This window comes from Oreochromis aureus, linkage group 20 (genome assembly GCF_013358895.1).
Source record: "Oreochromis aureus strain Israel breed Guangdong linkage group 20, ZZ_aureus, whole genome shotgun sequence".
Taxonomy (NCBI): domain Eukaryota; kingdom Metazoa; phylum Chordata; class Actinopteri; order Cichliformes; family Cichlidae; genus Oreochromis; species Oreochromis aureus.
In genome coordinates this window covers 5,892,586-5,904,704 of record NC_052961.1, presented here as the reverse complement: position 1 = coordinate 5,904,704, position 12,119 = coordinate 5,892,586, and the positions used below count along the sequence as shown (strand labels likewise).

At 38.6% G+C, this 12,119-nt stretch overlaps 1 long non-coding RNA gene across 1 annotated transcript; it reads right to left on the bottom strand.

The window, feature by feature from the left end:
• Nucleotides 1-6,385: 6,385 nt before the first annotated feature.
• LOC120435207 lies at nt 6,386-7,789 on the bottom strand. The gene is made up of 4 exons (XR_005609587.1): nt 7,127-7,789; nt 6,951-7,051; nt 6,644-6,708; nt 6,386-6,519 (listed from the first exon to the last, which is right to left on the bottom strand). It is a non-coding gene; the product is annotated as an uncharacterized LOC120435207 (long non-coding RNA).
• Between the last annotated feature and the right edge of the window lie 4,330 nt (nt 7,790-12,119).

The window sequence follows — 12,119 nt, the reverse complement described above, 5'->3', positions numbered from 1 at the left end:
CAGGGATCCTGGTTGTCATCAACAATGCTGTGTAGTGATTTGAAATGTGTCTATTTACAAAACCTAATACACTTGCTCTGGCCTTAATAGGTCCTTAAACCAAGCCAGAGAGAGTTCAACACCACTGATAAAGGAAGACACCAGGGCACAAAGTGTAAAGGAGGCCTATGGAGGGGAAAAATGTAACTGATTGGGGAAAAGTGTGTGTGTGTGTGTGTGTGTGTGTGTGTGTGTGTGTGTGTGTGTGTGTGTATGTGTGTGTATGCATGAATGTGTGAGACATGCGCAGACTGAGAGTTGTCATTTGAACAGAGAACTTGAAACTGCATCATGGCACCAGTTGAGATGTAGAGACATTGTAGAGATCCTAAAACTTAAAACTGCAGCAGGCTGCTCTGCGCTACTCCGTAAACATGGGGAAAAACAATTCTGGTTCAAAGTACTGTAGGATGTGCTTATCAGTCCTGAGCGAATACTCCACCTCCATTTTTTTAAGTGTATGCTTGAGGTGCACATGCATCTTGATGTACTCTTCAGTGGCGGCATCATCGAATTTCCTTTTGCGGCCACTTTACATATATTAGATGCGCCTTCTTGCTGTCATTTCAAAACATGTATCTCTGACTTTGTATCCTCTACAAGAGTTTTTGTGTTGTATTATGTTCAAATGTTATAAAGAAGAAAGCTTTGCCACTATCCCTACTAGTGAAGAGTGTGTCATTTCCACAACGCTGTTTTCTTCTTGAGGTACCCAGACTGACAGGAATGACTTACTCAAAAGCTCTGGAGGTCCCGATATATGCAGGTAAACTTGTGTCAAAAAGTTCACATCAGATAGGTACAAGTTTTTCCTTCATCATTTGGTTGAACTTGGTGCAGTTGTAGGCTTTGCTTCTACTGGTTGTGCGATGGTACATCACAGGGAATAGCAGTCAAAGTTCAACCCAGTTAAATGCACAAGTACTCCTCACTCAATGGGATTCAGAGCCCAGTGCTGCGCATGCAGCATCCTATGTGAAAGGGCCTTAAGCCAGACAAGTCTGAAACATTTGATGAGCTTGTAACTACTGCATTGTATGTAAAAAAAAAATCATTACCAAACTTGATTCTAAAGCAGTGACTAACACTTTGTCTAGAATTGACTTTTGACCTCGTTGGGGCAATGCATAAAATGATACTCACTGGATATTTCCTTGGGCTGAAATCTGGAAGCACACTAATCCAGGCCCGAGAAGGTTTCCACAAGGCCATCTGCCTGGCCAGAAATGGTTTTATCTTCATAGGCTAAAACACATCCATAAGCCTGTAACTACTCCCATGATCTTATGCTCAGCTTGGACAGACATGGCTTTATTTTCAGAGGCTGAAACACATCCATCAGCCTGTGACTCATGGTTTACGCAACATCAGTACTTAAGTTGTTACCAGTACTCGCAAGTATTGCGTAACATGCTGTTGTCACTGAGCTGGAGCTTCTTTGTTGCAGTAGGGACGGTGGGTAGCTTGACACCTATACAAAGGTACTAAAGTAAAACTAAGCATATCCAGCTAAAAAAAAAAAATCATAATCTTAGAGAATTTGACTTATTTTGGAAGTGGAATTATAAACTCCGTAGAGAAAACCCATTACACTCGATACTTTCCTCATCCGAAAATTCTGCAAAAAAAGTTTCCATCATCAGTGTCTAAAATTTGTGTAAACCGATATTATATTTCAGATGTATAAAGTATTTGAAAACCCTCCAGAATTGCTTTTTTACTGGGCTTCCTCGTCAGTCTAATCACCTCCTCATCGTCATCCTCCTCTGTCTGACTGGTCAGGTTGTAGGTGTCACAAAACAAAGAAAAAAATTTCAAGAACATTTTGACTTTCAAATACATTGAATTTGTTATTCATCCAAGCAAAACTTGCCTGAAGTAATTTTTATTTTGACTAACGAGAATGTCATTGTCAATGTTTTGTAGGGTTATTGTTTAGTATGTAAATCTCAGTGTGCAGGTGCCTCTCTGTGATTGGTGTATCCTGAAGACGGATGATACGGATTGGTTAGTTAGCTGGAGGTGACCTATATGATGATGCTGCCATGGACTGCAATTCATTCATCCTTGGCTCATCCCAACCAGCAGACCTTTGTAAACATTCCTAGTGCTGCATGCTTTATAGAGGACTTTGTAGGGGTGAACTGCCTTTTATTTTGATTATAATTTTCTCCTGCTTATCTTAGTTAGGGAAGTAAGTTGTTGTAATTTGGTTTGTTTATTTTGACTAGGTAGGTTTGGTAAAGCCTTCTGATAGGCTATTTTAGTTTCCTGTTTTAGTATTAAGTCCACCCTGAAGTTCTAGCCCGCTCCTTTTTGCTGTCAAAACCTAACAAAATAACATATTGCAAATAAATGATTGATCACACCCATTGTGTGATGTGGCTGCTTGAGGTCTGACAAGGACGAATCACCCTTATGTAGTGGTCTGGCCACCCCTAGACAGGCCATAACAGTCATCCACTCATCCTGAGGGTTCTCTTTGTCCTTTACAATTTTACCGTTCCATTAGGTTCCATTTGTACACTGTCAAAGTTACAGACCTGTTAGCATCCAATTTAGAACCCAATACGTTACGATAGCACATGGAGCCCATTTTGAGTACCAATGTAGCAGACGTATACAAAGCAAATGGTTCAACTTCAGAGAAAATGACACAAATCCTAATCAACACCTCACAATTTGTCATGTTAAAAGAGACAATGTGGAGGTGGAGGTGACAGACATGAATAGGCGACTTGAGTGACTAATAACTACATTAGAGAGGCAGTCCAGGTTAAGCTAATGGATCAAGTAAAAAGGGAGAGGTTGAGCGAGTCGGGACATGCAGAGAAGAGTGATGAAGGTTACACTGGGGGCTTCTCACACTCCTCACATGTTTATTGATTTGTTCCAGGTAGTTTTCAAATAGGAAACAGGAAATGCAATTTAAGGAACAGTTGAAGTGGCTGGCATCCTCATGGAGATGAATTAGTCCATGTATACTGTATATAGGAAAGGTCTTGCCAGGTCACCACAGCACATGAAAAAAAGTTTGACGATAAGCATTTCGAATCCACTCATCTGACTTTAGCATTATCGACATGGATACAGTCAAGAACAAGAAATGTTTGCACCTTTTGGGGGACAGCAGTTTTCAATACCACAGGACCTGTGTATAGCAAAAACTGACATAGTTCAGTGGCTTTCCACCTATTTCGTGTAAAACCCGCATTTGTTGAGCAAATTTATTTGGGATCCTCCCTCTTCCTGCAATTACTTTTTAAAAAATTACATTCTTTTGCCTCATAGATAAACAACAGACTTTTGGCCCATGAGTCAAGTAAATAAACAGGTGCCTAACTATTCCCAAGCAAACAATATGCATATAATCTAAGACAAATGAGCTAACACAAGGAATTCCAGGGGCTGATACCAGTTTTATGGTTACTGTACTCCACTATGAAGAAACCCTCATCTGTTCGAGAAGTGCAATCCTGTTCCCTGAAAACTATTCTTCTACCAACACGATCACCTCTGATTGATCATCTTTCACAACTCTTATATGGAGTATGACCTTTAACACATTTCAGATATACCTTGCTGGCGCGTCACAGATCAGAGCATTAATATTGACATTGTAAGTCTGGCCTATATAAACCATACCATTGTCTTTGTGATTCTTTGAGATTTTTGTATTTGGCCGCAAAGTCTTTTAAATACTCCCCAAGAGGACTTGGCTTACTTTGTCCATTAAACAGGTGCACTGTCATCATCATTTTCAATGCCCTCTTGTTCACCATCACTGACAGAATGGCGTAGGAGTTAATCCAGTTCTTTGTGGCATTTTCGCCTCTGTCTAACTCTCAAAGACATCTGTAAACACAGGCATTAATCTAGATTAGTTTAGTTCTACTGTTTATTTGACTGGGGCTGGAAAGACGATGAGATCACTACATGTAGATTGTTAGGTGGTTTAGCTCCTAAAAGGGAAGGACACCTCACTCAATGTCCAAACTGTAGAGTACACACCACCTGACAAAGACAAAACTGGTTTAGAAAAACCCAGCTTTACAATACTCAATATTCCATCACACAGTGATGGTGTTTACCATAAAGAGCAGACCTATTCTCTTGAACAAGTGACATTGAACTATGGACTATAGTTGTAAGACATACAAAACAGCCAACCTATAGACACACAACACCTCATGAGTTGGCTGATAAGCTTTTCATTTACAAAACAAGACTGACAGTCCATAATCTGTCGTAAAGGTGCCAAAGAAAGAAGGATGAGTTCACAATTCACATTGTCATAGACGTCCACATGACATCCAAAAATATTACCCAGTCCAAAGTTCAAATGTTGAGCATCATACTGACGTACAAGTTGGGTCATCGTTGGACATCCAAATCGTGGACCTAGTTTAGATGTTATATAGATGTCCAGAATTGGTCATGGACTGACCGACCCAATATAGACATGATCTGCATGTCTATCTGACATCCAATGCTTAGTGGGACAGTGGTTTGTATCAGATCTTTCTAATAGACTAATAGATAGATTTGTTCATGTAAATGTGGAGTCCTCTTCACAGACTAAGGTTAATTATGGAGTTCCACAGGGTTCAGTGCTAGGACCAACTCTGTTTGCATTAAGAAAAGGCCTTTTATGGTTGTTGATGACACACACACACATATACTACCAGTCAAAAGTTTAGGAAAACCCCAATATTTCCTGTTTTTTATTGACAATTATGCAGTTTAATGTCTCATTGCACTGAAATAAAAGCAGAGTACCAATAAGCAACTGGAGCAAAAAAATAATAATAATGGAATCAACTTATAGACTAAAATATGGAAAATTTCTTCCTATATCTGTTGCAGAGGTTCCCATAAATGTGTGGCACTTGTAGGTTGCTTTGCTTTCTCTCGTGTCCAGTTCATTCTAAAATACCTTCTTCTTCGTGCTGCAACTCATCCTGTCAAACCTGCAGCTGGAAATCTTCTCTTCACAGTTGAAACTGAGACTTGCTTATGACGACCACTTTTGAGCTGTGCTTGAAGCTGTTGTCCTGTGAGCTGCCTATCATGCAAGCTGTTAACTCTCAGAAACTTGTCCTCTGAATTAGTTGTGGCTTTGGGTCTGCCTGACGTCTTCCTGTCAGAGTTTGCTGCAGTTTCTGAGTGCCTTTTGATGGTGAAGGAAACTTTACTCACTGACATGTTGACTTTCTTTGCAATTTCTCTGTGTGAAAGACTTACATTTGTAAGTGTTTTCCTTTGTTCCCTGAAAAATAATTATGAAATATGCATTATTTTTCTGTTTTGGTTAACCTTACATTTTTTTTAACCATTTACCATTTCCAGCTATTCATTGGACTTGGACAACTTGAATTTCAATAAATAACTAGAAAAATTGTGGGGTTCTAAAACCTTTGACCAGTAGTGTATATAAAGATGAAGTGGGTAATAACAAAAGGCAAGCCTTTATTGTTGGCTGAAGGAGGACATTACAAAAATAACTAGCGAGGGAGAACAGGAAAAGAACTAACAAAAACCTAAACTGGGAAAAAATAATGCTGAAATCTGAAACATAGAACAAGAAAACCTGAAACCTGACGACACGGAACATGAGGGGTGAAGAGCAGGGGATGATGAATAGGTGAAAACGCAGAGGTCACACAGACGATCCAACAAAGGACAGAGGAAATCACACACGCTATAAATACACACACAGAGCGTAATGAGGAAATGGCAAACAGGAGGAGAACACAGCTGACACTAATCAAACATGATGAGAAAAAGGGGAAGCAAAACTTAAAGCACTGAACACAAGACTATCAAAGTAAAACAGGAAACAAGAGACATTCACAAAGATGCAAATTTGACACTGAGACATAGAGATATAGCTGACTGGGGAGACAGAGGGAACATGGAGATGAGTGACTAGACGTGGAACACGGGGGAAGGCAAAGTAACAGAAACCTAAATCCTAGGAACTAAGAATATAACACAAGCAGAACACAATAAAGATAACTAAAACAATGAATAACAATAAGGGGCCTCATCGGAGGAAGCGGGGAAGAGATCCTGCTTTCTTGTGCTACCTCAGAGAGAAGTAGATCTTAGGGGGCTTTATTCCTGGGCTGCTGCCGGTGTTCTGACAAAACATCCAAGTTTGTCAAAACATCCTACCGTAGAGTAAATTTATAGTCATGTCTATCGATCCGTGCTATCTTACGTGGTTTATGCCTCCATTGTACATATCTATAGGTAGGATGTTCTGATGGCCAAATCACACTATCAAAACATGCTTCCAGCACACATTCATCTAATGTTAACACAGAATATAAGGAGAAATGGAGGGGAAAAGACAGCTGTTTTTATTAGAAGTTGTTACATGTTTTCCTCACATTTTTTGCATTTATATTCTAGGTTGCTCTCCTTATATTTTACATATTCAAAATGTGCCCATCTTTGGCAAGAATCACACTGCACCTGGAAAGGAAAAATAAATGGCTCATATTCTTTTTGGTAAATAATATTATATAACATTTTAAACGTGATTAGCAAGTAATGATAATAAGACTTATGTGGGGGGTTTTTTTGTTTGTTTTTTTACCATTTCAAACATGCTGCGTTCAGCATCTAACATAGAGCAAACAATGCAGTAGTCCTCAGGGTTCCCTGAAACACATTCATGGCCATTTGCTGTTATTCAAACATTATTTCTTGAATAATAAAAAAATAGTACAGTTTTTCCAAAAACACTTCATGGCAAATTAGTCTCCTAATTTTTTTAAATTAGACTTTAACAAAGGTCTTATCAGAAAGTGTTTGAAAAGTACTATTTGTACTGTGCTGTTTGAAAAGCACTATTTAAATTGGAAATACACACTCTAACGTGATAAGGACTTTACTGGACTTACCTCGATGTTCAAATAGGGTGCAAGCTATCTGTATTCGCTCCAGTACAACTACTTCCGTAGTGACCACTGACCTCTCCAAAAGCAAGGTAGTTTTCTGCAAACTGTGATATTTATCATAATTATAATGTAAAATCTTAATTATAGTTAACAATAAATAGAATCATTTGAATAAGTACTTTTAACAGTAAAACTCCGCAACTGCTGGAATCCTGTTGCTTATTGTGTTGCAGAGTCTGTAACTGCCACTCCATGGTGTCTTCATGCCCTCTCATCCTCAGATATTTCCTAGTTGAAAAAGCAATTTATAATGAAACAAGAAATGTTTTTTCTAAGAATAATACCTCAGTATCATACATGCCCTCAGTTACGCAGAATTTTCCTGTCATAAACCTTCATTCCTCATGGGGTCTATGAGCAGTATTTTCTTTGCAGAAATGTTGACAATCTAAAAAAAAAAAAAGAAATTAAAACAGTTTTTGCCAATGAAAACCAATTTAAGGATAACACATTCATCAAGAAACTGCTTCACAACAAATTATGCTAATTTATTTATAGTTCACAGGGCACAGCCACATGTCTTCAACTGGGAACTTCATCTGTGGGATTGGAAGTTTAGAATAACTTCAATTTACTTAGGTAACATGCGTCTCAGTGTGTTTTTAAATATAGTCTTCTTTAAAGGAACCAAACTCTGTGTCATGGGCCTAGGTCTGTGACCCAGGGATCATGTGTTATTTTGGGGTTTGATGAATGTTTATTAGTTTCATTTGTCGAATGCTTATGGTTGTTTGTTGGTGTGATCTGCTCCTGGTCCTTCGCTTCCCTGTGTACGAGTTGGAGTGAGTGTGCATGTGTGTGTGTGTGTGCCGTGGTATGTTGGTTTTGCTGCCACACCAGGCCTGGAGAGTCTCCTACCTTTGAGCTAGCCACACCTGGGATTAATCACTCACCTGTTGCTGATCTGCCTATCAAGGAGCCCTACTTAAGAGAGCAGTGGAGCGGCAGTTGGTGTGGGATTGTTACACTATGAACACAGTTAGTTCTTCAGCGCTATTATTGTGGTTTCTGTTATCTCCTGTGGAATGGTTTAAGTGTTTTTGTTGGACGGTGGATAGGACTGTACTAAATGTGGCATCTCTTGTTTAGGTCAAATGTGGAAACGTGTGGAGGGAGCAGCACACTGTGTAACTTCACCACATATCAAGGAGAGGAATCACGGCCTGGGAACTGGGAACACACTGTGGATTGTTGGCACTGTTTCATAGCTTAGAAATAGACTAACTACTGATTGGACATCTTCATCCATCCATCACAGCTGAATGCAAGTTTTTTTTTTTTCTCCTCTGGAAGCAAGAGGCTGTTCTGCAGATGTGAATGTAAAGGTGGAAACATTCTCATTGAAACAACCGGTGATACAGCTAAGAATGGCAGATACAGCATTAAATCTGAAGACAATGGTTTGTTTTCATCTGATACTATGCATATAACCATTGATCAGCTAAAAACATCTGACACAGGATGTTACATGTGCTGTGTGAAAAGAACTCTGATGCTAGATTCAACTGAGAAGTTTGAGATTGTTGTTACAAAGGGTGAGTTTTTTTTCTTTCTAAATATAGTGTTTGTCAGTATATTTAGACAACAAATTTCTTTTTTCAGCCCCCATAACAATGATTACAGCAACAACAATGACAAAGCTACCACCAACAAAAAGAAACAACAACAATCAAGGTGCCAACAACAATGACTTTAAAATATACTTCAGGAATGACCACAACTTGTTAAAGTACCTTGTTACGGGTTCGAAATTGAGGACGAGAGTAAAACAATGATGGTCCAGAAGAGGTCAATCAAACAATTGATTTTAATGAATGCACGCAGCGTGGAGAGGTGCAAACTGCAGAACAGTTGTACATCTCTACCCAAAATACACTCTAGATTGTTTTTATAACATCAGGGTATTGTAACGCCCCTTCTTGCGTTTACAAGCACATAATTTGCATGTACAGAACATTCATGTATTTTAAGAATTAAATGCAACATAGAGGTTCCTCCTTGTGGCATACTCTTCCGAATATAGTGATGACCTAAGGCCTTTGAGGTCACCATGGACTGGACATCCTTCCGTCACCTGTAACTAAGCAAACTCAAATACCACAAGAAGCTGAATACATTCAGGCCTTTGCTCAGCTACTATTTTACTATATCAATATACTCAGCATATGAGTTATGATATATATATATTTAACTCAATCATTTTAAAGTAGTTATAACTGCACCTGTAATAAAAATGTTAATATTTGATTATAATAACCCTATAATATAAATTATAACATAATGCCAGCAGCTTCAATAAACACTTTGATGAAATGATAATTAATGCAATGATAAGATGATGGTTATGTAAAATAATCCCTATAATTCTACAATTCCCCCTTTTGACGTCTTCCAAAGACGTCACTACACTATTCCCAGGTCCACTACCTTCGCTCTGACCCTCTCTAGCCGCCCCCTGACTCAGCAAATCCGACAACAACCTCATGTCCTCTAGGTGGTCCAGCAATAAAACACCAGCCCCCACTTGAAAACACTTCATGCTTAGGTAATCTCCGCTCCTTTTCTGGGTCCCTCTCTAGTGGAAATCTTCTCCTGTAAGGGATAGAAAACAAACAACCTTTCTCTGCTACACCTTACTAACTTACTGTGTTCATCTCAGGTTCCTGTCATTATTCAAAGTTGATTCACAATATCATATCAGGCAAAATGATAAACCCTACTGCCACGTCTACTTTGTTAAGCTCTTGAGCTAGACTCTGTACCGGTTTGCCAATCTGTGTGTACATGTCTCTACACTTTTAATGTCTAAATGCACATCTGGATGTATGTGCACTTGTATATCTATCTGCATCTATGAGTCAATGATTTGTCAGATATAAGGCGTTAATGTGAGAAATGTTTCCTGACTATTAACTCCTGATACTCAAGGAACTTTCCTGTTTGCCGAACTTCCTAGGTTTGGCCTTTTACACTTTTACTAAAGAAATTTTAACAGAGCCCAAAGAGATTTTTATTTTGTGCATTTGCTTTCACTTATGTATTGTCATGTTCTGGGCTCTATCCATTATATTAACTTTATTCAATCTCAATACTCTTTATGTGTGTGAGCAACGCTTTTAATTTTATTAAACACCACCCCAGTAAAATACACACCATCCCCATGTCAGCCTGACTCTGCTAAAAAGCACACTTCAAAGTTTTCTATCTGGTTTTACGCCTCTTTTGGCCTCAAGCATATACATAACATGCAAAGGTTACTGTTAATGCCCGTTAGACAAGTTTCCATTATCTACAACATTTTGTTTCACCCGGCTCACCCTTACACATTTCCTGTTCACTTATTGCATATTTATCTTTAACACCATTTACCTCAGTAGTTGCTAAGCAGAAACAAAGCAACCTGTGGTCCACCTTTACCCTGTAAAATAAACCCCTGTCATGATTGTGTCTGTAAGCTTGTTTTGCATTCATTCATTACACTCCCGCCATTCCTGCAAGTTAGGAGCTGTACAGTTAAAAGCTACATCGAGTCCAGGCCTTTGGCCTGGCCTATATATAAATCATGTGTGTTTGTAAGCGTGCATGCAATTCACCTGCTATGTTCTCATCTTCGCTCAACATGTATCACCTGGACACTCTCACCAGTGAAGCTTAAAACCCTCTTGGATAGAACATCAACTCTAAACAAGCACAGTTATGCATTGTGTATAAATTAACTCAACCTCATGCTAACCTACATAAGTACCTGTCTTAAGAGAGACCTCTGCACAGCTCAGACGCCAGTTGCAAGAGCTCTCTAACATTAGAATCATCAGCTGTGACTTATATAGTATTATTTCGGTACTTTATACTTCACACATTTTTGAACGTTGTTTATATGGGGAGTTCTCTTTTTGTGTCTATATTTATTAATATGCCTTGTGCACTAAAGCTTCCTGTTTTTCAGTCTGGCTGAGCACTCGTTTGTGAGTATAAACTGGCCTCTACAAGCCTTCATTAGCAGATACACATTACAAATACTTCATATATACAGAAAAACCCAATAATCCACATTTCACTATTTTGTTCTTTGGTTCAGATTTGGATTCTGTATTGTTCTTTATTTATTATTATTTATATTCAGATTGTTTTTGCTAGTCTTGGTTTGTTGTTGTCTGTTTGGGAGCTGACATAGTCTCTATAAATAAACTTCTTTTGGTGGAGTAGCATCAGGAGAGAAGCTCCAGAGAGGCATCTTCCATGTTAAACACTAAAATATAACATAAGAGATCTTCTCAACGTGTTGTATATTTTTAATATTTCCTTATTATTTTGTCATAAAATAAATCAACCAAATAACTTAAGCTGTGTGACAGCACCTTGCGTTTACGCCAGGCTGTGAACTGCCCTAAATCTACTTGCTACACCCCCTTTTCACCTAGTTTAATTTTTTTCAATCCTAATTTAAACTATTCCTGACTTCCCTCAATGCACACTGTAAAGTGTAAAAAATACAATTGGCTTTCTCCTGGTAAAAGGTCCTACATTATTTTCTCTACCTTTGGAAACATCCTCTATCGAGTTAACCCATTTCATTTTTCAAACTTAGGCCTGATTTCTTCGCCCCTTTAACGGGTAGCGCATATCCGGTCTGAACACTGTGTTTGGGCAATTTACTAATTGTTGCAGGATTTCTATGTTATGTAAAGTTCCTCTCATCCCTTTTATGCTTCCATTATAACCTGTGTCTAACAAGCTTTTGATCTTCTTTGTAATATAAACAACTCGGTGTATTTGTGCTCTGTTCTTCTCCTTTCTCTCGTCTGATCATCTCAAGTACGTCCTGTACCAAATTTGCTTCCTCTTTTCAAGTCCCACATTTAATTACAAGCTCAAACATATTTGCCCTATATTGCTGTCTCGACGTGTTTCCTGTCAACTTAACAGAGTTATTCTCAGAACTCAGAGCTGAGGTTCCCCTTTTCTAAGTCTGTCTGTTCTACAAGAGAGCAAGTCGGTAAACAAGTTTATCATCACCAAGGTTATTAGGTAAACGTCACGTAGACACATTTCATGTAGCTGATAACATATATACAATTTTCCTTTGACATATCTGTATGTGCACGCCTAAAT